Source organism: Danio aesculapii, chromosome 9, assembly GCF_903798145.1.
Source record: "Danio aesculapii chromosome 9, fDanAes4.1, whole genome shotgun sequence".
NCBI classification, from domain to species: Eukaryota; Metazoa; Chordata; class Actinopteri; order Cypriniformes; family Danionidae; genus Danio; species Danio aesculapii.
The window spans coordinates 30,928,991-30,953,045 of NC_079443.1; the positions used below are offsets into that span (position 1 = coordinate 30,928,991).

The 24,055-nt window shown below is 35.8% G+C and overlaps 1 protein-coding gene across 2 annotated transcripts in view; it reads right to left on the reverse strand.

The window, feature by feature from the left end:
* Positions 1-11,610, reverse strand: part of il1rapl1a (interleukin 1 receptor accessory protein-like 1a) — a 155,845-nt gene extending 144,235 nt beyond the window's left edge. For both annotated transcript variants that reach the window (XM_056465742.1, XM_056465741.1), the window contains exon 1: positions 11,267-11,610. The gene's annotated coding sequence lies outside the window, so the exon portion shown is untranslated. The remainder of the gene's footprint in view (positions 1-11,266) is intronic.
* Positions 11,611-24,055: the final 12,445 nt, after the last annotated feature.

Below are 24,055 nucleotides of genomic sequence, written 5' to 3' on the forward strand. Positions count from 1 at the left end.
AATAAATAACCTGCTATAAATTAAAACCATTAATGTATGCTACATATTTTTGTTTTCACAAGCTTTGGAGACGTAACGTAAAATCAACTTTTAAATAATAATAGGTCACCTATAGCTTTCATCATGAGCCACGGCTGTGTTCAAAATGGCATAAATGTTTTCAAAGTGTACTATGAAGGGAACAAAATTGTCAATATGAAGATTGCAAAAACTCTACTGAAAAAATACTTTGAAAGCAAATTAAAGCTTAAATGTTGGAACGTTCTAAATGAATAGGGCATAGAGGTGATAACTGGCAATAGAACACAGCCAGGAACTATGCTCTAGAGGGTGTAGTTACAAGCATACAAGTTTGCGATGCAGTTTGCGAATTGGAAAATTCAACAAACTATGTTTGTAACGACGGAACTTGCGACCTTAGTTGTCTAACGATGATTTTCGGAAATGCACCCCTGGTCTGTGACGCCGCTAACACGAGAAATTTGCTTGATGGAAAGATGACTGAGAGAAAAGTTATTTCTAAAGGTATTTCCTTGTGACCATATCTCAGGAAGTACATGTTAAGATGTAGTAAAGGCTAAAGTATACTATGGTAATTACTATTAGTCCATGATAGTGTCTAATGATACTACATTATGAAGTGTAATTCATTAATAAAGAGTTGTAAATATATACAGTTGAAGTCAGAATAATTAGCCCCCCTTTGATTTTTGTTCTTTTTTAAATATTTCCCAAATGATATTTAACAGAGCAAGGAAATTTTCACAGTATGTCTGATAATGTTTTTTCTTCTGGAGAAAGTCTTATTTGTTTTATTTCAGCTAGAATAAAAGCAGTTTTTAATTTTTTAAAAAACATTTTAAGGTCAAAATTATTAGCCCCTTTAAGCTTTTTTTTTCGATTGCCTACAGAACAAACCATCATTATACAATAACTTGCCTAATTACCCTAACCTAACCTAGTTAAGCCTTTAAATGTCACTTTAAGCTGTATAGAAGTGTCTTGAAAAATATCTAGTCAAATATTATTTACTGTCATCATGGCAAAGATAAAATAAATCAGTTATTAGTAATGAGTTATTAAAACTATTATGTTTAGAAATGTGTTGAGAAAATCGCCAATTTATCCAGCATATATTTTATGCAGCAGATGCCCTTCCAGCTGCAACCCATCACAAACATCCATACACACTCATTCACTACGGACAATTTAGCTTACCCAATTCACCTGTACCACTTGTCTTTGGAATTGTGGGGGAAACCAGAGCACCCGAAGGAAACCCACGCAAACACAGGGAGAACATGCAAACTCCACACAGAAATGCCAACTGACCCAGCTGAGGCTTGAACCAGCGACCTTCTTGCTGTGAGGCAAACGTGCTACCCACTGCACCACCATGCAGTTTTATTGATCGCTAAGGACTTGGATTTAAGTTGCTTCGATTTAAAATTGAAAATTGTAGCTTTCAGCCAAGTAGCTTTTAGCTTAGCTTGCTACATTTTCCAGAGGGTGGCTTTTAGTGTAGTTAAGCTACATTTTAAGTAGAGTAGCTAATAGCTTAGCTCACTACATTTTTCAAGTAGCTTGCCCAACACTCGAAAAGCGTTATAGGATTTTGAAAGCATTGGCTACACAAGAATTCTTTATGAAGCTTTCTATGATTTTTGAGATTTAATCAACTTCTGTGACCTTTTTTTAGGCTTTGGAAATCACAAATTTCACTGGTTTTCCATGACTGGGAAACCTGCCACTGGCACACCATGAATGGATAAATTAGTCAAATGAGCCATTTATGCAAGAACCACACTGTCCTCCGCGGCATGAAAAATGACATACACATATACATGAATTTATATTAGTTTGCTGCATAGATGATACTGGAAAAGTAGAAACACTATTTTTATATTCTGGCTCCAGCATCGAACAGCCTTGTTTCTGTTGCTATGGTTGCTAAGGTGTTCTGAGTAATGTGTAGCTTGCTGGAAAGTGGTTACTTATAGATCTACCCCATAATAAAGTATACAGCTTGAAGCTTCAAGCCATTTTTAGCCATTTTAGCACATAATAAATACACAAATTACGTGATGAGGCTTTACATGAAGGTTCACTAACATTAACTAGCATTAAATAACAATGAACAATACATTTCTCACAGTATTCGTTCATCTTTGTTCATACCCAGCAACCATTTTTTTGTTTTTAAAAGATGTCTAATAGACGGCTAAACATAGCCATCTTGGCTAAAATATGCTTAAATTTGGGCTGTCAGTGAAAATCTGATAGATGTCTAAAAATAGCCCAAAACTAGACTAGTCATCAAATAAACAGAAATCAATGACTACATGTATAAAGTCGGTCTAATCTGTCTATTTGACGACTAGTCTAGTTTTGGCCTATTCTTAGATGTCTATTCGATTTTCGCTGACAGCCCAAGTTTAGCCTTGTTTTAGCCAAGCTATTTATTTTAGATGTCTAGTAGACCTCTATTAAACACAAATTTGTTTGCTGGGTTGTTTGTGGATTTTATCTCCATCAAATTAAATAACATTTGCTAACAAGTTATTAATCAAATCAAATGTTGTGTTTGTTTGCTTTTTAAAGTATTTTTAAAAATACTAGTATTTTTTATTTTGCATTATAAAATATAGATAATTTAATTCACACTATTTTAATGATATAATGCTTTCATTAGTTGTGTTATGCTTATTTATTGTTACTCAGTTGACTAGAAAAGGTGTTGGTTATTAGTTAGCATTGTATAAACTAAAATTCTGTGAGAGCTGGCTGTGATGATAAGCTGGGAATTAAATAACAATGACACCAAATAAATGCTTAATTTATTTAGGAACAGATGCTGCTGTTATCTAAACATTTTATTGCCATGTTTAATTATGTACGACTGCTTTTGACAAACGTGCAAGAATAAGTATGATTGATATTTCATAAACGCAGCACAATTGCTTTTGTTTTAATTTCTCGGACGGTTTGTAATCACAAAAAGGGCTGAGATAAGTGTCAAAAAATAACTCAATGTTTTTTTTTAACTCAAATTTTCTTTCAAGCACAATTGATTAAGAAGTGAGCCATGGGACCATAGCAATTTGTATGTTAATTATCAGTTTCAATCAATACATTCTGGTTTACTGTTTGGGTTAATATACAGTTGAGAATACCATTGTTGGCTAAACCATTTCAGTTTCTTGCTTCTCATGCTTGTCAGCTGAAAAAGACCCCAGTAATCTCACAAGTATTCCCTCTTGAGTTTCAGAAGAGGCACTCAATGGCGTCTCAAACAGCGGTCTGATTTGTTGAGGTACTGGAATGTAACATCAGCGATTTCAATATGAGCTCAAACTTTCTCTGTAAATTCCTGCCAATTATCAGAGATATGCAATCCAATTTAATACTAATGCTCAATGCTATTACAGTATGTTAACAATCGTTTCGCTTGTCTAGTTTTTATTTTCCTTCATCTACGATGTTTTAGATTGAATGACTTTATTGAAAATTCCATTAAGTTCTTTAAAAAAAACAATATAATTCTCCTCATGTGAATACAGTGAAATTGAAGAGAGAAAAGGAGACACAATAATTATTCTGAAAACACTTAGGGTATCATTAACAGAAAAACCTCACAAAGACAAAAAGTCCAATAATGTCTAGCAGAATATAAGTGTCATTACTCAGCGAATGATACTGTAGAGTCCAAACCAATCCAATTCCAGAAAGACCTATAACAGTGTGTTCAATTTTTAACACACCTCACTTCAATCAATCCTTAGTATGATGACACAACTCCAAACCATACCCTTCACTCATGCTGCAACAATTTCAGTTTGAGGAGGACACTCTTGAATTTCACAACCTAAAAGATGTGACCTATTTTTTTGTAGCAGACTGTGGTTGCGTTTAATAAACACTGTGGTTGAGTTTAATGGATTTGGTTTCTCGTACTGAATCATACAATTGCCTTATTCAAAAGGTCAAAAGTCAACAGCAATTACAGCCTATCATTATTAAGACCTATAATTGATTCATTAAAAAAAGTGAATACACAGTGTGGCCGCTTTGGAAATCTGGGCTTTTTTTTTTTTTTGAGAATGAATAATAAATAGGTAAGATTCTGCAGTATTACCAGGTCACTAATGAGCAAATTTGTCAAATTGACCATGTGAATTCCCTTGTACAAAAGGTAAAATGTTCTTGCATTTAAGCACAAGATGTTCTCAAGTCATTCAAGAGACCTTGATTATCAGGTTTTACAAAATCTTGTGAAGTTCGTGCCAGCTCAAATGCTGCTTCCATTATAGCGAAAGGAGGACAAACCAAATACTAAGACAATCTGCAAGTCATTAATTTTTCAATTAAACTTTCCCTCAAATTGACATTCCAATATAAAATGGAGTGTTTTGCACTGTATTTTCCCCAGGCTTCAGAAGCTCACTGTACAGGATGTTGTTTAAATGTGTCTTTTCCTATGGGAAATTAGTATCCTAGCTCGTTCTAAATCTTCACCCTGACAGGTGCCTTTAGAATTACTGTGATTGTCATTATGGGAGTACTTTTCTATCTGATGACATGGTTCTGACTCACTTTTGCCAATGTAAATGACTGCACCATCTCATTTACAAGCAGAGGGCTGAAAATTGAGGCAGATTCCCAATTCCATCAAAGGTTGTCAGCACTAGAATCCATTGCATTTGTCATGAGCTTACGCGTCAAGGTTAAATAGCACAAGAGTAGCAAAAAATGAGTCTTCTCTCAAATTGCGGCCACTGTAAGTCACATAGATAAAACTGAGCAATTTTAAAGCTGCAAACAGAGATCAGGCGTTCCCTTTTAATCTCTATCTGCAATCAATAACCAACAAATGAACAATCATAGGTTGAAAATCAACATGGGAAGTGCTGTAAAAATCAAAAACTCTAGTTGTACTGCAAATGCCCTTTTATATCATACTTACATGCGAGACTAAATTGGGTCTATACAAACACACACTCATACGGATTCACACACTGCAGGTTTCAGTGCTATTCAGAGGGAATCAGCGAGGATTCTGACAGTTTGACAGTCTTAAGGGAGAGAGAAAGTGACAGTAATAGAGAGGGAGAGAGCTGGAGAGGAAAAAAACATGGAAAGATTGCATGTCAGACTTCATCAGCAACAGGAAAACCAGCTGTAAATGAGTTTGTGTGCATGCATCAATGAGAATCGTCTTGTATATTCGATGCACACAAATATATGAATAAATGAACTCATTGTATTTATTTATTTGCGGCCATGTGTCGTTTGTACGCCCTTCAAATTGAAATTCGCTACATGAGATATGAAAATACAGGATGAGAAACCTCTGATGCGTGACGCCTCACCTCTAAACATAAAGCACGTTATCAAGGTCAGGAAACCACCATTCGCTGCCCCAAAAGACCGACAACTTCTCACCAAGTCAAATCGATGCGTTCTTTTCTCATATTACCGGTCGATCACCATTCTTTGAGATCCAATCAATCAGAAAAGACCTGATGTCACAAACATCGCAAAGATATGAGCTGACAAGAGCCCTCAATCTGAAAGATTCCAATAGTAACCATTACCGACAAGACAATAGAGAATGAGCTTATTGTTTCAATCATCTAGCAATCCACCTGAGTATCCTCGACTCGCTTCCTCACTCGCCGTACTTGACTTTAATGGCCTGAGAGCTCAAACCGTTTTATAATGAGGGCTTTCCCACAGCATACTCTCCTCATTATGTACACATACACACAGATAGCGAGAGGCTTCTTATTGATATTGTGCCCAGTAAAGTGGTCCCTGAGAAACCGGGAAGGGGGGTCTCAAGAGTGTGTTTTCTTCGCCGGGAAAACAATACAACTCTATTTCATACAGTCAGAGAAAAGCAAAAACTTCCGCCGCTAACCTCATCCAAGATTAAGCCATTTAACGGCAACGATTGGCTCTGCAATGCAAAAGCGCAACAGCCTCAGAAGCTTGCAATATGGAGCTCAATCCGAGTGTGGATTCTGCAACGCAAGCTTTAAATTACACATGCGTGCTTTCATCAAAATGCCAGAGACATGACTTTTGGCTTCCCACGGATCCGGGTGCATCAGTCATAGCGGTTTCGTCATTTTAGTGGCCTGCTGATGTATCAAGGCAAAGAAGGTTGTGACAGATGTGTTGTAGTTCATTGAAACAGGGAGCTGTTCTTTCAGCACCGCTCACAGTCAAACGGCCACATCACATCAAAGTGCATTTGAACGCATATTGGCTCTCGTGCAGATTCTTCCTCGCAGATTTTATCGACAAGTGGCTAACCGATGCTCCTGGCCATTCAGTATAAACCCCATGACAGAACATGCCTTGTTTATTAATAGGCCATCCAAACGCCGCTGGTGATGGCATGCAATATAGCCAGATCTCTTCGGAAACTTAAGTAGGGAAGTGTGTGTGGGGCCATCTTCAAACTCACCCAGGGCAATAGGACTAGATGCATTCTTTATAGCCACACACATACACACACACACACACACGCTGACACAATAAACCCGGGCTGTGCCCCATGCCACATTCAAACCTGAGTGACAGTTCCTTTAAGAGGAGTCAATGGCGCTGTCAAAGACAATTTTCGCCAGCGTTTCATCTGTGTATTCTAGGCACACGTTTGAGGGAATAACCTAAAGTAATGATTGGGTTATTTACGCTGATCATGCATAAAACGAAGGAAGTGTACATGTTTGATTGAGAATTTTTGTGGAGGGAAAGTTGTAAAAGAGGGCAGTGTGTTTATGAATCTGCATCCATGACGAGCAGAATCCTCATGCCTAGGGCGTGTGCTCAGATGAAACTTGGATTGGAACAGCAACACTGGGCCAGCCGAAAGGCTTTTCATGCTACACTTAACTAGGTTAAGGCCACTTTTAACTCTGGGTTAAACAACTTTCACACTTATTTTAAAGGAAAGTTAACAAGGCTTTTAACCCTGAGTTATAAAGACCTGCTTCAGGCTTTTTTTCACGGTGCAAGCAAAGAGTAAAGCAGTATACAGTGACAAGTTATGCAGTGTTAGGTTATTACAGGGAGTTGTTTTAGCAACATTGAAGCAATTAAAAACGAAGAGTGGTAGCTTGTTAAGTATGCATGAGCTTTGTATGTTGCACATGTTTAGTCTCTATGAGGTGAGAATGTAGTGCATCTGCACAAATGTGTTAATTTCGTGAACGTTTAAAGGTTTCTAAAACTCTCATACTCAGTAAAAAATGCTGGGTTACAAAGTGTTGTAAACAATTAATTTGAGTTGAATTTAAACAAATTAAGTAGAACATTACTAAATTAAATGTTTTTATTTGTATGCTAACAAAAATAAACTGAAAAGGGAAAATTAAGGGAAAATAAAGTTTTGAGAAATAAAAATAAAATGTGTAAACAAAAAAGAACTGCAAAAAAAATCAAGCAGTGCAAAAAAAAACACACAAAAAACTAAAATATTTGAAAAAAAAAAAACGATATATATATATATATATATATATATATATATATATATATATATATATATATATATATATATACATATCAAATTTATAATATATATATATATATCAAATTTATAATATATATATATATATATATATATATCAAATTTATAATATATATATATATATATCAAATTTATAATATATATATATATCAAATTTATAATATATATATATATCAAATTTATAATATATATATATATATATCAAATTTATAATATATATATATATATATCAAATTTATAATATATATATATATATATCAAATTTATAATATATATATATATATCAAATTTATAATATATATATATATATATCAAATTTATAATATATATATATATATATATATATATATATATATATATATATATATATATATATATATATATATATATATATATATATTATATATATATATATATTATATATACATATATAATATTTGTTAACATTTTTTATAGGATTGCTTTTACAAAACCCGTCCAGTCAATGGCAATGCTTATTTTGATTTGATTTTAGTCAACCGTGAGTTTGCAATGATGTTTTCAATATGCACTTTACCTTTCTGTGCATTTCACTTTGTGGCCCTGATTTGACAAGGGGGCGGAGTCAAAGGGAACTTGGGCGTTTATGGCAGACCCGGACCTGCCTCCATTTAAACTACATCATCACCTGGAGACACAGTATCACCGAGGTGGTCTTACAGCCCCGTAAGTCCTAGAAGTATAAAATATATATAGTTTTTTTTTATTGCAAAAAAATTTTTGCACTGCTAGATTTTTATTTGCAAATTTTTTTTCAGCAAAATTAATTTTCAGTTCTCAAAAATTAATTGTCGAATCACGATTTTTGGTGATTTGCTTTTAATAATTTTTTGCTCAATAGTTTATTTTTTGTTTGCAAAACTTTATTTTGCAAGTATATATGGCCCTAGATTGACTCCATAGAATTTTGTTGATTCTGCTAATTTAAAATAAGCAGTTTGAAAAACCAGCAAAAACACTAGGTTTACAAAAATACACGATTAAAAAAAACTGACCCCATTTCTCAACTCATTTCTCAAAGAGGAAAAAATAAGTCACTGTTTCTAAAAAAAAAAAAATCACAGTATACTCTGTGGGACAGTAATGATGGTGTCATTTTTAGATCATTAGTTTGGGCTTGAGTCCAGTATGAAACACTGGAAGAACTATAGCTGATCAACTGAACCTTGATCAGAAGATTGACTTCAGCAGGATGTTTTTCAGTGGCAAGTTTAGAGATTAATAACCAATTACACACATTTCTTTGAGCTTATAAGCACAATGGCCAATCAAATGCATTCAGATTTGTCACAGCTGAAAGTGCCAGAGTTTAGTTGAGTGTGCACACATGCTCAGTGACTGAATTCTGCATTCTCGTGAATTCTCTCATCATAAACATCTGCGCAAAGGATGAAATTTGTTTTGCGCTTTCAATTATTATTGTGACAGTGAGTCATGCTAGAATAAGCATTTTATCTCAACAATAAATGCTCGACATGATGTTGACAAAAGTGTATGAGGGCGGGTCAAAGCAGATGTTGTTTGCAGGCAGCCAATGAATACAGCACACATGCTGGCATTATGCAAATTTGCCATGGATCTGGGCAGTTACGGAAGTAAAAATCCAATCGATGAGGATTCATTTCTGCATTTCAGAATTGATTCTTTCATTTAAGAGACTATAAATTTCTATCATGGATTTTGATTTTACAAACAGGTACAGTACATTACTGCTTGAAAGGTATAACATTTCTTAATGGGGCACATTAACAAGTGATAATAAAAAAAATATTAAGAATTTTATTTTTGATTAATGTTTCATACGACTACATAAAACCAGAGCAAATCTACAGTATAAATGAGTACACTGAAGAACAAGCAGTTGTTAAAACAGGGTGAATGCTGTATTTGTTCAATCAAAGTCACTAACCTCATAAATATGCAAATAAGTAAGTTAACTTATAGTTTATAAATGTGCAGTGTGAAATAACCCAAAAGGCCTACTTTTGCATAGTATAATGAACCTAGGTTAACAATTTCAAGTATTGTAAGCCAAATAATGTGGTAGGCTACTGTTGAGTTGTTTAGTTCAAGTCAGTCAATCATAAACATTAACATGTATGACAATCGCTTGCCTACTTAAATATTAATGCACAAAAACTCTCACGATGAATTTTGTTTAAGAGGTTCAACACCGACTCGAACATGTTAAGCTGAGTAAAAAGAAGGTATTTTACAAAATAGGACCGCAAAGTTTGCATCAAAGGTCCTGTGCAGTATTTGTCCAATCAATAACTGACCTTATAAATATGCAAATAAGAGCAGTAACTCTCCGTTACCAAATGACAAGCGTGAACTCTGGTAACCCACCCGGTAATAAATACTAACCCAGTATAGTGAATGAGCAGTGGGAAGCAGTTAACAAGGTAACCCAGCAGGAATTCAGTTAACCCAGGAATAAAAATGACCCTGGCTTTACAATTTCAAGTGTGAAAAGCCCACCAGAGGTCTAATATGTATAGCAGCCAGATTCTGTCGGCACAGATTCTCATGCGCACTCTCTCTTTCTCTCTCTCTTGCAGACTGTGATCAGACGCCACTGCAGTGTGTGTGAGAGAGTGAGTGTGTGTTTGTATGTGTGTGTGCGTGTGTTCTGTCCGTACCATCGCAGGAGGGTGCAATACTCCCGCAAACACCGCCTTTAAACAAGCCATCTCTCAAACGATGCCGCACATCACCCTGCGTTTTCTAAATATATTTAGCGCCAAACCAAACCAAAAATTTGATTAGATATATCAGTGGTGTGCCACAGAGGTACAAGTGGGGTAAAATGATAAACCTTTGATTTCTTCTCAGTAATGAAACCACGATTAAATCTCTTTTTCTTTTTGCGCGTATGAAAACTCCGCGTCTCCCAATGAGATGCTATTCCCAAATGAAATTATTGCTCGGGTATGAGCAAACACCATAGGAACAAATGTAAATGTTATACACTAATATTTTGTCAAATTTAAAAAATAAATAACATATTTTGCATATTTGTAGAGTCATAAATTCGTTTCAACACTGCAATTATTTTCACGTTAATGAAGCATGTCTGCCCTCAATTCGGATTTTACTTATGAGTTTGTTTATGATTCTCATTAATCTCAATAAGATTCTTATTAGAGTATAGACTATTACTGTGATACACAGCAGTAGCCTACTACAAAATAACCACATCCATACCATCGATATCGAAAAATAAGTGTAAAAGTAGGACAGAAAAATACTTCACTTTCGAACAACTGAAGCTTTTATCAAAAATATGCGCTTGTGTTAATAATAAAAATATGAAGGTGGGTGAACACTGAATAGCTAGTCATGATAGTGCCATAATACAATCAAATCCTTTTGATAAATATAAGGCGCATTCTTCTTCTTTCAGAAAGCACATTTGCTATTTAGCCAGTAGAATTTAAATGAATTTCCAGACACATTTCTGACTGCATTCACTTTCCCTTAAGGAAACCGAGGTGTCATTATTTCAACCTCAAACTACACGTTACATTATAGCGATAATTTGAAAAAAGATTAGAGTAAAGCTAGGCATCTTCACGAGCCGGAGCAAATCACTCGCCACCCCCGCATCACCATGAAACCGCTCCAAAAACACACACACATACACACTCCAAACTTCGCATGGGTAACTAAAGCAGAGCGCAAGCTTACCGTCAGCCCACGTCCAAAAATTGATCCGCGGTCAGTCAATAAGACACTTGAAAACGGAATGAACGCGCATCACGATGAATGAGCAATCTGAGCAAATCATCCATCCGAACCGTGAAATTCACCAGCTGATAGTTTATTCCAATACAGACGCTGCCTTAAGGAGAATTCAAAGGATTTCCAGGGGTCTCTATGACTTTAGGACATCATAATGCATTAAGAACTCAAAGATGCTAAAGGGGGACCCATGGCTTGACCGCGCGCCCTCGTCCAGCGGACAGTCGGTCGCTCCTGCGCATTCCGTGGCGCGCCGTGCGCTCGTCGGTCAGAGGGATGATTTGAGATGTCTCAGGTATCCGGCAGCGAGAGCTCCTGTGGGGGTTTCCTCTTCAAGACGCGCTGTGTGCGCTCGCTGCTGTGGGAGATCTCTCCATGGTCCTAAAGTCCGCCCCAGAAACAAGCCTGCGTGAGAGCGTGCGTGCGTGCGCAAAGACTGTGGTGAGCTGCATGAATTTAGAAACATCTTAAGTTAAAGCAATAGCTCACTGCATAAAAATAAACATTGGGTCATTATTCACTCACCCTTGGGTCGCTCCAAAACTTCGTGACTTCGTGACAAAACAAAAACAAACATCAGAATCGTCAGTGCTTCTTTTACCAAAGCAACACCATTCGACTATAACAGTCCAGCGGTTGCCTTAAATTCCATACATTTCTGAAGTCATTTTGCGGTTTTGCACAAGGGACATTTAAGTCATTATTTTCTAAAAATATATATATATTACTCGCTTTGTAAAACACATTAAAATATCATTAAAGCAATGCTGTTTAAGCTGGAGCTCATGTAACAGGATACTGTAATTATGTTAATGTGATTATGCTCATAATTAAAGTAACCATAATCACAGTAAAATGTGCAGTACACAGACATGTTTATGCTTTAATTGCATTTATTCCACTCAGACCAAAGTGTGCATGAGGAATGCAAGAAGCCTCATGGCCTTCAGGAATTAAGAATGCAGTCTTGGGCCGTAATCCGGGGCCCCACTAAGGTCTTTTATCATACAGCCTACTCGTATGGCCCATGGAAAAGGGGCCTACTAATAAAAAAAAACGTTCCATACACAGCGAATTTTAGTGACTAGCCCAAAAAGCCTCTCTTTTGTAGAGAATCTTTTACAGAGTTCCTTCTTACAGCATTTGTGAAGGCACAAGCATGCCAGATGGTCTGAAATGCGTAAATTAAGACATTTATAAAATGTTTTTTTTTTTAAATTGTTTTGTTTTTCTTTTGAACAACATTTTGTTGTTGGGATGCAAATGAAACAGCCGTAAAATAACCATGTTTAAGCAAATAACTAAAGCAGTACAAACTGCATTAAGGACATGTCATTTCAAATATTAATTTTCTTATTGTTTGCTCAAATTATTAGCAATAATCGTTGTATTATCTTGGTGAACACAGCTAGCGGTCATATCTGAATGCGCATGAATGCAAATAAGATTTGACAGCTACTGCAGAAGGAAAGCTGTTCGGTGAATAACAAATTCAATTTCTGTCTGTTGCTCACACAAAGTTATTGCATGACTTCAGAAAACTTAATATAGCCAGAAGTCATATGAACTACACTTTCAGTGCTTTTATGGCACCTTTTTAGAGAAATGCAGAAGCCTTTTTTGGATGAGCAATAAAAGTGAGAAATACACACAAAATAGTAATAACAGGTGAAAAACAAAAATAGATTTTCAAACATCAAACCAATAAAAGTGTGACATATCTAGTACAAAAATTTCATTAGAATGTGTTTTGATTAATTTTATTTTCTCTGAGCAAACACATCCTGTTGGGTATACGGTTGAATTCGGAATCATTAGCCCCTGTATATTTTTTACCCAAATATCTAGATTTTTTCATTACATTTCTAAACATATTAGTCCTAATAACTAATTTCTAATAACTGATTTCTATTATCTTTGCCATGATGACAGTACATGATATTTTACTAGATTTTTTTAAGATACTAGTATTCAGCTTAAAGGGCATCTATGATCAAAATCATCTTTTGGAAGCTTTTTGGACAGAATTGTGTGTAGGTATAGTGTGTCCACAGTCTAATTTAGGTGATATAAACACAATGACAGGACGTGCGCAAAGCAACTGGGATGAAAAGGTATGTTGAGCTTGCTGTAATAATTATTTATCATCAAATGTGATCAAGAAAGAGTTTTACAAGTATAAAACGTTTTTAAAACTGTGCATGTTTGTAATGAATTACAGAGATTTTACCATCACTACTGCTGCATGTCAGTACAATTATAAAAGAAGACGCTTCAATCCCGGTTTGTGGACAGTTAATTAGGTTTATTTAGTACATTTCCATAATGGACATCCATACAGCAGTAGATTTGCCATGCAAAAACAGTGCAAAGTTAAACGTGTGCGCTGTGTCTGTGTGTATGTGCATGAACTTTATAACAACATTGTATGCGACTCATCGTAGCAGAAAGGCTTGAATTAACTCCACAACATTTATTCATTCATTTTCTTTTATTTTCGGCTTAGTCCTTTTAATAATCCGGGGTCGCCACAGTGGAAGGAATCCACACACACTCATTCACACTCATACACTACGGACAATTTAGCCTACCCAATTCACCTGTACCGCATGTCTTTGGACTGTGGGGGAAACCGGAGCACCCGGAGGAAACCCACGCGAATGCAGGGAGAACATGCAAACTGCACACAGAAACGCCAACTGACCCAGCCGAGACTTGGACCAAGGACCTTCTTGCTGTGAGGCGACAGCACTACCTACTGCACGACTGCGTCGCAACTCTACAACAAATACATCAAATAATCATTGGGAAAGTTCTTACTGTAGCATTTCCCACAAACTTTACGTGAGATCTGCTTCCATCATGTATGTTCATGCTGTTTATCTGATGCAGCCGAGGCGGAGATTGAGGCACGCTTTGACAGGCACGTGGGAACGGTGGGAGGGGAGAACCAGCATTAAAGGCACAGGCAACAAAAACAGCTACATTGTGTTCAGAGCAGAAAATCCTAATATTCTGAAAGGTATAATAAATAATCTGTTGGGTGTTTTGAGCTGAAATTTTACAGACACGTTCTTAAGGCGCAAAAGACTTATCTTGAAAAAATGGTAAAAAATGTGCCCTTTAAAGGTTTAATTAAGTTAATTATGTTAATCAGGCAAGCTAGGGTAATTAGGCAAATCATTGTATAAGGTTGATTTGTTCTGAAGCCAATAAAAATAGCTTAAGAGGACTGATAATATTGACCTTAAATGGTTGTAAAAAAACTGCTTTGATTCTAGACAAAATAAAACAAATAAGACTTTCTACAGAAGAAAAAAATATTATAGCAAATACTGTGAAAAATTTGTTGCTCTGTTAAAAATGATTTGTGAAATATTTGAAAAAGAAAAAGAAAAAAAAAATCACAGGAGAGCTAATCATTTTGACTTCAACTATTTACAACAAGAACCGCTTCGTGACATAATAAAAGACTCTATTTAGAAGATAACACCCCCAAAATACTAATTAATAGTAAATATTTATACAACCAGTAGAGTATCTAAGCCATTAGGTTTTATCTATTTCTTTTTCAGTGGCATTAAAAAACAAACAAACAAAAAAACCAATATATTTATATAATGTATAACATTGGTTTGTTCTGTAGACTATCAAAAATATATAGCTTAAAGGGGTTAATAATTTTGTCCTTAAAATGGTGTTTAAACAATTAAAAACTGCATTTATTCTAGCCAAAATAAAACAAATAAGACTTTCTCCAGACAAAAAAATATTATCAGACATACTGTAAAAATTTCCTTGCTCTGATAAACATCATTTGGGAAATATATTTAAAAAAGAACAAAAAAATCAAAGGGGGGATAACAATTCTGACTTCAACTGCATATATATATATATATATATATATATATATATATATGCATACACCGGTCCATATACTGTATCTAATATTGTCTTTTTTGGCCAATGCCCTTACTTTCAGTTCTATCGATCATATATAAAACAATGTCCATATAACCTGCCAAAAGAGCTAGAAAGAAGAGAATTAGAAAAACCAAACAATAAAAACAATCAAAGAAATCAAAATGTATTTATCACTGGCCCAAACGTAGCATGAGTGGCCATTTTTATTCACTGAATGTTAAAGGCTGGACATTATGTAAGATAACTATTTTTATGAGCCACAGAACAGAGTTTAGAACAACATGAATGTTCTGTTTAATTTTTAGGTACTGTACTGTTTGAAAATGTATAGTGTGTGTGTTTTATACATGAGTTCAGAAAAGAGCCAGCCTTGAAACCCAGGTGTGTGCATTTGTGTGTATGTGCATGTGTGTGTGAAGGAGAGAGAGAGAGAGTCTTTTCCAAAACACTTTGCTGTCCTGTCCAGGGTGAGTCTCTCGCTCTGTGAGTTGCATAACAATGAGGAGGTTCACAGCAGAAGAAAAGCCCACTCAGAACACAAACACACACACACACACACACAAACACACACTCTTTCTCTGGTTTTGCCTGTTTCTTTACCTCTCTCATCCATGAAACCACACACACTTCTCTCTGTATATTCCTCCTGCCCAAGGGAGAGAGCTCTCTCCTGCAGTTACTGTCCACGTGTTTTTATAACTTCCAGTATCTGCTGCCCACTCCGCTGATGTCATACAGCTCAATCTTTTGTAAGGCTGAATCTGAACTGTACATCTACAGTAATCTCTCTCTCTCCACACACACACATACACAGCAATGTAAAACCTGCAGCTTCAAGAGACTGGAGGCTTACAGCATTTCACTGTGAAACTACGCAACCACTAAAAGCAAATGCAAAAGGTCTGAATAAAATCCAAAAACATGCAATTAAAACAATAACTAATGGATCTGCTGAAAGTGTCCGCTTTTAAATGAGAATAAACGCTTTGATCGAACTGGATAAAAGCTTTGTAAAGCTCCTACAATGAGCTGAGGCCATGAATTCTGCAATCTCTCAGAGCAAACTAAATAAATAACTCCACTTTCTGCAGATGGTTTGAGATATTGCAACATTCCTGGATTTTTTATTCAGGATTTAATCAGATAATTCTGAGAGGGAAAAAACTTGTTACAAATTCCTGCACAGTACACTCTATAATACATGCATGGGTGTATCAAATACCTATACAGTTTATAAGCAGATTTTTAATAACTGCAAAACCATCAGCATGTTGGCTAAAGCATGAAAAGTAAAATATTGCAACCAACCCATGCTTTATTCATTAGCTTGAAGGCATTGAGTTCTACATTGTCACATAATTCAACATTTTTATTGGGTAAAATAAAAAAGCATTTTCCAAAATAAATTTAAATCTGTACAACAATTGTGAGAGAATACTTCTACTACCACCACCACCACCACCCTTCCTACTACTACTACTACTACTATTACTACTACTAATGCTATCGTTCCAATCCATGTTTAGTGAAAATGATATGACAATGCAGCAATAAACTATTGCATACTTTCATGTATGAATGTTTTTTTTTATTTTTCTCAATTTATGATCATAAGAGTGATTTATTTTAATAAGTCCGGTATTAGAGATGGCAAATAGTTGTAAATTGATACAGAGTGGTAAAAAAATTTTACTAAAAACCAGTCAGTACAATCTGCCATGGGTTAACTCAATGTCATATGGACTCAAAAATGATTACTGATGCTTGTTCAAACTACTTATTTAAAATGAGCTGAAACAACATTCATTCATTCATTCATTAATTTTCTGCCGCTATTCCAGGGCAGCAGTCTTAGGAGAGAACCCCAGACTTCCCTATCCCCAGACACTTCCTCCAGCTCCTCCGGGGGGATCCCGAGGCGTTCCCAGGCTAGCCGAGAGACATAGGCCCTCCAGCGTGTCCTGGGTCTTCCCTGAGGCCTCTTCCCGGTGGGACATGCCTGGAACACCTCCCAAGGTAGGCGTCCAGGAGGCATCCGAAACAGATGCCCGAGCCACCTCAGCTGACTTCTCTCGATGTGGAGGAGCAGCGGCTCTACTCCGAGCTCCTCTCGGGTGACAGAGCTCCTCACCCTATCCATAAGAGTGCGCCCTGCCACCCTTCGAAGAAAACTCATTTCAGCCGCTTGTAAACAAGATCTTGTCCTTTCGATCATGACCCAAAGTTCATGACCATAGGTGAGAGTAGGAACGTAGATTGACCGGTAAATCGAGAGCTTTGCCTTTCGGCTCAGCTCCTTCTTCACCACAACGGACCGGTACATTGACTGCATTACTGCTCCCACTGCACCAATCTGCCTGTCAATTTCACGTTCCATCCTTCCCTCACTCATGAACAAAACCCAGAGATACTTAAACTCCTCCACCTGGGGTAAGGATTTTCCTTCAACCTGGATATGGCAAACCACCTTTTTCTGGTGGAGCACCATGGCCTCGGACTTGGAGGTGCTGATTCTCATCCCAGCCGTGTCACACTCGGCAGCAAACCGCCCCAGTGCATGCTGAAGGTCCATGTTCGATAAAGCCAACAGAACAACATCGTCTGTGAATAACAGAGATGAAATCCTGTGGTCCCCGAACCGGACCCCCTCCAGCCGAAGGGTGCGCCTTGAAATTCCGTCCATAAAAATTATGAATAGAATTGGTGACAAGGGGCAGCCCTGCCGGAGTAAAACATGCACTGGAATCAAGTCTGACTTATTGCCTGCAATGCGAACCAGACTCCTACTCTGTTCCTACAGGGACGACACGGCCCTCAACAGATCGCCTCCGACCCCATACTCCCCGAGCACCCTCCACAGAATGCCTCGAGAGACATGATCGAATGCCTTCTCCAAATCCACAAAACACACGTGAACTGGTTGGGCATACTCCCATGAACCCTCGAGCACCCTGGTGAGGGTATAGAGCTGGTCCAGTGTACCACGGCCCAGACGAAAAAAGCATTGTTCCTCCTGGATCCTAGGTTCAACCATTGGCCGGATCCTCCTCTCCAGTACCCTGGCATAGACTTTCCCCAGGAGGCTGAGGAGTGTGATCCCCCTGTAGTTGGAGCACACCCTCCGGTCCCCCTCTGAAATAACACAATTCTTGAGATTTCATTGGGACAACTTAATTTTTTTATGTTCAATCCACATAAATTTGTTAAAAGTGTTAAGTTAACTTAACCGATTTGTGTTAGGACAACATGAAGGAATTGTGTTGGTCCAACTATCTGGTTAGGGGTTTTTCCAGCATGTTTTGCATGGGATTGAATTAAGAGAGGGAAATAATGACAATAAAAGTTATCTTAGGTGTTTAAAGTTAATAGAAAGCCTTGTTAGAGTTTGATTTTCACTTTAGTTTGAAGATTTTCATGTAATGCTTTGAGTTTTAAGATAACCACCTTGCAGAAGCACCCATGCTTTGGGTGTTGGCCGCTTAATTAGCAAAAATGCAGTTTATTGTTTTGCTCAGTGAGCAATAACTGTCCTAAAATTAGTTCTGAGATCAGTCTCAATCAACTGTATATGTAACTTAAGAAATATGCTTAAAAATGTCTCTTTTAGTTCATTTAGGATAACTTCAAATAAAACCAAGAGACTTTGAAATGTACAACCCATAATAGACATGATATCAGACTTTTGAGTTTAAGCTAAATAAAATTAAAAATGTATTTAAACTTTTATTTGATAAAATCATGTCGGACCAACTCAATTGCTTTTAATTGTGTAATTGTTTTTTTTTTTTAGTTGATGCTAAACAAATCTATTAAATGAAAATCCTGCCCATTGAGTTCATCCAATAAGTTCATTTTTTGAGTGAGTTTTTTTTATTTTTATTTCTGAGGAAATTAAGGTCTATGGTAAACATAAGAAATAAACGCAAGTCCTAAATGTTCTATTCAAACTATTTGTTAGAATTTACTGAATTAAAAATAAATAAATAAATTATAACAGCTTCAAAATTCGTGTTTTCTGTTGTGACCCAGGACCACAAAACCACAAGGGTCTTTTTTGGAAATGTACAATTATACGAGATTCGAAACCTGAATAAATAAACTTTCCAAAAATAAATGGTTTGTTATAATTGGAAAATATTTGGCCAAGATACAACTATTTGAATATCAGGAATCTGAGGGTTAAAAAACGTATATTGATAAAATGTCCTTTAAACTTGTTCAAATTAAATTCTTACCAATATATTTCTACTAAGAAAATAAGTTTAATATTAATTAATTACCATAGAAGTTATTTTACCACATACATTACTCTTAAGGGAATCTTGAATGTTATTCCTGCACCATTCTCTTTTAAACATGTATGTTTGATCTGTGCATGCCTAATTCTATACATTGTATAAAAAAAGCATTATAAACAGTATTTTAGTCTACAGATTATATAAGTGCTCAGAATCCTTCTGAAGTATTATTTTTACTATAATCTTAAACAGGTTACTCTCAAGACCTTTTTCAGTGGATGAATGAAGAACCTCCCTGAGGTTAAATGTCTCTCTGAATGATGTTAAAAACATACTGTAGCACGTGTTAGTACAAACAAGATAAAGTTCTCTTTCCATGGCCTTGCAGTGTGCCTGCCGGTCTGTTTATGTCCACTACACCGTGTTTCCATCTGTCTGTCATAGTGTCTGGATCTAATATAATTTTAACGGAAATTAGAACGGAAAGGAGAATGTCACGAGAGGTTTTAGCAGCTATTTTAAGCATTTCCCCTAACAGACAGTATTCATTTTTCATACAGTGGGTGATTTTCTTTTGCCATTTTTTTCAGGTTTGTTGAATTCATGCAGCTTTTAGGAAGTGAGGAGATAATGATGAGCACTATATTGAACACACTATTAAAAACAAAGGTCATTTATTGGCACTAATGGTTGCAAAAAGAACTTTTACCAGCAGTGAAATTTTCCACTGCACAAAAGCTTCTCTATACTAGAAAAGTGAATTCTTTACATTACAAAAAATATCCTTCATAAAAAGAAAAATGGTTCTTTTAAGAACTGTTGACAGAAATATTGTATTTGGGTATACAAAATGGCTCTTATAGTTATATAAGTTTATTTTAACAGCATATTAACAGTGCACTAAGCTACATTTCATGTACAAAAATCTTTTTTTTTTTTAATCAAACAATAAATCCAGTGATTTATTGGTGGCAGAATCTGTGACTGAATCCACACACCTCCCCCTCTCTGCTGAAAAAAATGCAAAGATTGATCGAATAGAATGTATACACTACCTGAAAAAAAGTCTTGTCCTATCTCACTATCCAAGTTTTAGGAACAACAATTAATAAATTGACTTCGAGCTGATCATTTGGTATCAGAAGTGGCTTATATGAAAGGCAAAGGTTTCTAGATTAGGAAAAAGAATTAATACGGTGTATGACTCCCATGAGCTTGGAGGACTGCATCCATACATCTCTGCAATGACTCAAATAACATTAATAAAGTCATCTGGAATGGCAAAGAAAGTGTTCTTGCAGGACTCCCAGAGTTCATCAAGATTCTTTGGATTCATCTTCAATGCCTCCTCCTTTATCTTACCACAGACATGCTCAATAATGTTCATGTCTGGTGACTGGGCTGGCCAATCCTTGACCTTCTTTGCTTTCAGGAACTTTGATGTGGAGCCTGAAGTATGAGGAGCGCTGCTCCACCTGAAGAATTTGCCCTCTCCTGTGGTTTGTAATGTGATGGGCAGCACAAATGTCTTGATACCTCAGGCTGTTGATGTTGTCATCCATTCTGCAGATCCCTCGCATGCCTCCATACTGAATGCAACCTCAAACCATGACTTTTCCTTTACCAAACTTGACTGATTTCTATAAGAATCTTGGATCCATGCGGGTTCTAATAGGTCTTATGCAGTATTTGTTATGATTGGGATCCAGTTCAACAGATGATTCATCTGAAATATCTACCTATAGCCACTTTTCCAATTGATCAACTAGAAGTCAAGTTATTATTTGTTGCTCTTACAACTGGGAATGATGACAAGACTTTTGTCACAAAAACTTTGCTGTTATATAAAATATGTGGTGACTAAATTAATTGTGAATAACTTCAAAAACTTCCAATTCAGATTTTATGAGTGCTGAAACAGCTTTATTAGTTGAAATGACCTTTATGCTGACAGTCACACAACCTTACTTGTTCAGCGGCAGTGTATTTTATGTAAAAAAAAATTCTAATGCTATACATGTGTCTGACAGGGAGCCAAATGGCAATATAGTAATAGATTTCAGCACTCAAGTAGACATGCGCATGTTTTGATATGATAACGTTTGACTGGTGCCAATCATTTTAATGTGATTGTGCCCATGTTTGTCCTTCGGGAGAAGATACAGCAAATACAATAATGTGATTTGATGTTTAAATGTGATCTCGACCCCAGTGCTTAACACATAAGTTACACCTGAGGAGGTCTGAATACCTGGAGAGAGAGTTAACATATCCATTCATCTCAATAGCAGATGCTCAGCTGGTGTATTCAGCCCTTGAAGTACACAACATGCAACCTGCCATCTTTGCTCCAGGCCACTCAGCTCCTAAAAGATATTTTGAGCTATTATGTGACACATACACTCACAGGCCACTTTATTAGGTACACCTTTTTAATTGTGCGTTGGCTCAGATATCTAAAAGTTGAGAATACGCTGTCTTTGAAGGATGCATTTCAAGGTACACTGTAAATATGAATGTGTTACTGTAAATTTACTTAAACCTTGTGCACTGTTCAAATTTACTAGCCTTTTGTTATGTTAGGGATGAAAATATCCACTGAATTAAACTGCTGTAAAAATGGATCAGATAAATTATTTTTACATAAATCTGTTAATCAACCTCAGTCCTGATCAAAACTACTTTGCTTAGAAAATTACAGGAATTGAAGTCTTTATTTGCCAAGTTCACAAATGATGTCACTGATTTAGTGAAAAAACACACAAAATGACATATTTTCATTATAAAAAGTAATTGTGGACTGAATTTTTTTTACCTTTTATCACAGTCTTAGACATGTGAACGATTAGTAACAACATTGGCTTTGATGCATTGTTAGATTTTCATTTTTTTTCTCCCTAATTTACTGTTGGTGGCTGTTTTTGCCCCATCGACTTCCATTTCAACCACATTTGATGGTGCATAAATACACGGTCTTTGTTTTTATTTACTCCATGTAGTTCTGAGAGCTGAGATGCATATTTAGATTTTTCTCAGACACATTAAGGTAGGTGCGTAAATGTTACTCTCACACTCACAGACACACATACACACACTTTAATTTGCTGTTATTCTCCATATAAAATCCAGAAACTAAGCTTTTTTTTGCACAGGCCTATCTAAAGGGTTAATGGTGTCAACTGATGATCAACTACCCAACATGGAAAGCCACCAACAATCAAAAATGCATGATCGTATATTGTCATGGTTTTGTAATAAAAACATGTGGTTATAATGGAAGTCTATGGGGCAAAAACAACAGTAAATTAGGGAGAGAAAAAAGAAAATCGATCAAAAACAACAAATCAAAGGCAATGCTGTTTCAATGCTGTGTCCAAGACTCTGATAAAAGGTTAAAAAGTTCACAATTATTTTTTATATTGAAAATACGTCCTTTTGTGTGTGTTTTCCAACAAATCAGTGACATCATTTATGAATTTGGCAATTAAAGAGTTAAAATCCTGTAATTTTTCAAGCAATTTAGTAGTTTTGATCAGGACTGATGTTGATTAACAGATTTATGTTAAAATTTTTGAAAAAAAAATTCAAAGCATTTTCTCAAAATACGTGTCAAAATAAGACTTAAATTAAGACATAAAATCACCCCAGAGTGGATGAAAACATCCCCAACAGTACATAAGGGTTAATTGAATTGTGCAAATGTATTGCCTTAATATGAAGTAATTGTAACTTAATTGTATGAAGTATTTATTTCTTTCTAATATATTAAAAATATCCCCTACTTATATTGAGTCCCAATTACTTAAGGCTATTTAAGATTGTTGACTTAACTGGATCTGTAATCTGAGTTGGTAGAGTTTTACAATTAGATTATTACAGAAACCTCAGTAAATCTCAACATAACACAATGTTAAAGTTTAAATTATGTCTCCTGATGTTGATCAAAAAATACACAATAACACCTAATAGTTGACATTTTTTTTCGAGTCTGACACGAAGCGTGCTGAAAACTAGAAATCTGGATGGTTAGGTGAACTCATTCAGTTTAAGTTCTGTCTAATACACTGAAATTGTGAGTTCATGAACTGTAACTTGTTTCTGGGTTCAATGAACTTACATTAAAAATGTAAGTCAAATTAACTAATTTTATTTCACTAAATGCCCTGCTTGATTTTACAGTGTAGGAAGATATAATGCCAAATCTGGACTCTTTGTTATTTGTTATTTTGAGTGTGAAATTAGTATTGTAGTACTTAAGTATTTACTTAAAGGGATAGTTCACCATAAAAAATTAAAAATTAACTCACCATTTTCTCACCCATGTGTGGTGTCTTGCATTTGTACATTGTAACACTAAAAATGCTGAGTTCAGCCTACTGAGTCATTTTTTCTGGCTATTTTGATTACTTTTACCCATGTGCAAGGTCACTCTGAAAAGTGCTGCATAATTTTCTTACTCTAAATGTTACAGAGGACAAATTGTTTTATGAATACATTTATGATTACATAAATATCTTGTAATAAACACTTCAACTTAGTAAATAAACAGCACTGTTTTATGTTATTATATAAC